The sequence below is a fragment of the Cricetulus griseus genome (assembly GCF_003668045.3).
Source record: "Cricetulus griseus strain 17A/GY chromosome 1 unlocalized genomic scaffold, alternate assembly CriGri-PICRH-1.0 chr1_0, whole genome shotgun sequence".
Taxonomy (NCBI): Eukaryota; Metazoa; Chordata; class Mammalia; order Rodentia; family Cricetidae; genus Cricetulus; species Cricetulus griseus.
In genome coordinates this window covers 255,754,367-255,757,734 of record NW_023276806.1, presented here as the reverse complement: position 1 = coordinate 255,757,734, position 3,368 = coordinate 255,754,367, and the positions used below count along the sequence as shown (strand labels likewise).

At 47.9% G+C, this 3,368-nt stretch overlaps 1 pseudogene; it reads left to right on the top strand.

The window, feature by feature from the left end:
• Positions 1-2,353: 2,353 nt before the first annotated feature.
• Positions 2,354-2,451, top strand: LOC113832546 (annotated as a pseudogene).
• Positions 2,452-3,368: the final 917 nt, after the last annotated feature.

The following is a 3,368-nucleotide window of genomic DNA, read 5'->3' as shown; positions in this document are numbered from 1 at the left end:
TTTGAAAAGTCCCAGGAATACAGGCTAGGCTCACGTCTTGGGTTTCCCTGTCTTTGGCAGAAGCCTCACTACCCTCTAGGTAACTGAGTCATCTCTCTCTGTTCCCTTATCTGTTGATTTTTGACCAGTCCTCCTTTTACCACAGCCCAGGGACCCTGGTAAGCCACCGGCCCTGCCTTGTCTACCTCTCCCTCACCACACTGGCGTTTCTGTCCTGGCCTTTCCTGCCCACCCCTTTCTCCCATGCATGCATTTTGCAGTATGTCTCGAGGCTAAACTCGAGGCTAAACATTCGGCTATATCCTCTCACTCACCATTCCTGTTTCGATGTCAAGATGAACGTCACTGTAGGATGCTCTGCTGTACTCATAGATTGGTCTCTAGCCCAGTTGCTATCAGAGAGGCTCGTCCAAGAAACTGATGGAAACAGACAGAGACCCTCAGCCAAACATTAAGCCAAACTCAGGGAACCTGTGGTCCTCTGACCTCTACATGCACACCTATACACAAACATACACACATACATATACACATGCAAATAAATGCAATAAAAAAATTAAAGAGTACTAAAACCTCCTTTACTTCCTGCTCTATTCCGTGGCTGGGTGACTGTGGGAATCAATCTTCATTGTCAGCTTTAGTGGAGTTAACACTTAGGAGCAACATTAGTCATTTGTATGTGTACATCCGGAGAGGGTTAACTAAGGAAGAAAGCCCGCCTTAAAGTAAGTGGCACATCTCAGGGCTGGGGTCCTGGCCTGAATAAAAAGGGAAAAGAAGAGAAATGAGTTGAATATCCACAATCCCTGCTTCCTGGATGACCTGGCTACAGCTGCTGCTGCGTGTCAGATCCTTAGTGAGTGGTCGCCCACGTTGTCAAGACCATGTATAACCTCTATTTCTACCACCATGGCCATTTCATTTATGGGGCCATTGGGCAATGACAGGATGGCTGGGGAAAGAAACTGTCCACAGAATGGGTCATGCTATCTACTTGATTACTGAAATCCTCAGCTGACATCACTTTTTGATGCACACTTAGATAGGACACAGTGTCTTCACATCCTTCTCCCATTTGGAGAGATCTACCCACATACTTTTTTCTCAGATGTCTTTTTCACCAACTTTCCAATAATTCTTTTTCCAGCCGGCGACCTGGTGGCAGGTTGACTACATTGGACCACTTTCTCTGTGGAAAGGACTACGTTTTGTCCTTACTGGATAGATACTTATTCTGGTTATGGGTTTGCCTTTTCTGCACATAATGCTTCTGCCAGAACTACCATTTGTGGACTTAGAGAATGTCTCATCTACTGACGTGGTATTCCACACAGTATTCTTCTAACCAAGGAGCTCATTCCACAGCCAGAGAAGTGTGACAGTGGCCCACGATCATGGAATCCCCTGGTCTTTCCATGTTCCCCACCATCCTGAAGCAGCTGGCCTGATAGATGGAATGGCTTTTGAAGACACAGTTACAGAACCAATCATATGGCAGCAGTCTGGAGGGCTGGGGCAAGGTTCTCTAGAAGGTGATATATGCATGGAATCAGTGTCCAATGTATGGTATGGTTTCTCCCATAGCAAGGATCCATGGATCCAGGAATCAAGAGGTGGAAAGGGGAATAGTTCCACTCACTATCACCCTTAGTGAACTCAGGTCCTCTGGAGGAGCACAACCAGTGTTCTTAACTGCTGAGTCATCTCTTCAGACCCGGTGGTGGCTCACACCTTTAATTCCAGCACTCAGGAGGCAGAAGCAGGTAGATCTCTGAGTTTGAGGCCAGCCTGGTCTACAAAGTGAGTTCCAGGACAGCCAGGGCTACACAGAGAAACCCTGTCTTGGAAAAAATGGGTGGCACCATTCCTTTGGTCTGGGAGCTGGACTGTACAAAAAGGAGAAAGCTGGATGAACACAAGCTCTCTGCTTCCTGAGTGTGGATGCAATGTGACCAACCCCTTCAAGCTTCTACCGCTGTGATTTTCCCGCCATGATGAACTCTAACCTGTAACTGTGAACCAAAACAATCCCTTTCGCCTTTAAGTTGTTTTTGCCAGGCTCATTCATCACAGCAACAGGAAAAGCTAAGAAGTCATTTGACTCACAACTCTGTGGGGTAGATCTGCTTTTACGGATGTGGAGACGGACATAGGAGCTTCAGTCACTTGTCGATGGTCATGCAGCTAGGTGGAGGCCACAGCTGGCATATGAACCCAGGCAGTCAGCTTCGGAGACCTCTTTTCCACTGACCTATGCTTGGGGAAAGTGACAGGTTCAGCTGGTGGTAGGAGCGTCTGGCTGATGGCTATCAACTGTTGGCTTGAATTTCTGCGGTTCAGTATATGACTTGATGTGTTCACTTCCACAGCACATATACTAAAATCTGAATGATACAGAGAAGATTTGCTTGGTTCCTGCTCAAGGATGACATGCTTTGGTGGCTGTTATTTGGAGGACCTGGGAACAGATTTTGCTGACAACCTGATGACTTTGGGATGTTAAGGTCTTCCTTCGGAGTGGTGATCACCAGTCAAACAAACCTGGCTCGTTTCTGGCTTTGACCCCAGACATGGACGGTAGCTATACTTCTCTAGAACTCCCAGCCCTCAGGAGGCCTCACTTCCCTAAGCATGTGTTTTCTGAGTATCTGTCTTTCGGGGCCTCCAGTTCTCCCCACTCCCACCCAAGAGGAGGGTTCTCAAGTTTCCTGCCTCTTTCTTAGGCCCCACAGAAAATGCCTTGTCCATTAGTTACCCAATGAGCTACAGATACAAGACGACAGGGAAGGCGTCCCGCTCATTTATTCTTCCATGCATTGACCTACCCATGAATATTTCTCCTCTTTTGCTGTCAGAGTGGGCAGGAGCAAAGAGGGAACTCCAGCTCAGTGCCAGATGCCCAGTGAGTATTACTTACTTGTGTTTTCTGAGGCTGAGTTTTATACAACCCAGGTTGTCTTCAAACTGGCTATGTAGCTGAGGATAAACCGAACTTCTGACCCTCCTGCCTCCATCTCCTGAGTACTGGGATTGCAAGCACTCGACACCGTGCCTGGTTTGCTTATGCAGTCTGGGGATTGAACCCAGTGCCCTGTGCCTGCTATGCAAGCAGTCTACCAAGTGAGCCGCACCTCTAGTCTAGTATTTACGCACATACGCACCCACACATTCCAGGTGCACCTGCGGGCTCTGGACCTCATGGAGTCCTGAGGGCATGCAGATCTGGCCCTTGTTCTTACCAGCTTGGGGGCAATATCTGCTTGTGCTGTCTTGTTTTTCTCTAAGCCAGTTCTAGTCAGTCCCGTGGAGGCCTCAGAGCAGTGATTTTCAACCTTTCTAATACTTCCACCCTTTAATACAGTTCCTCA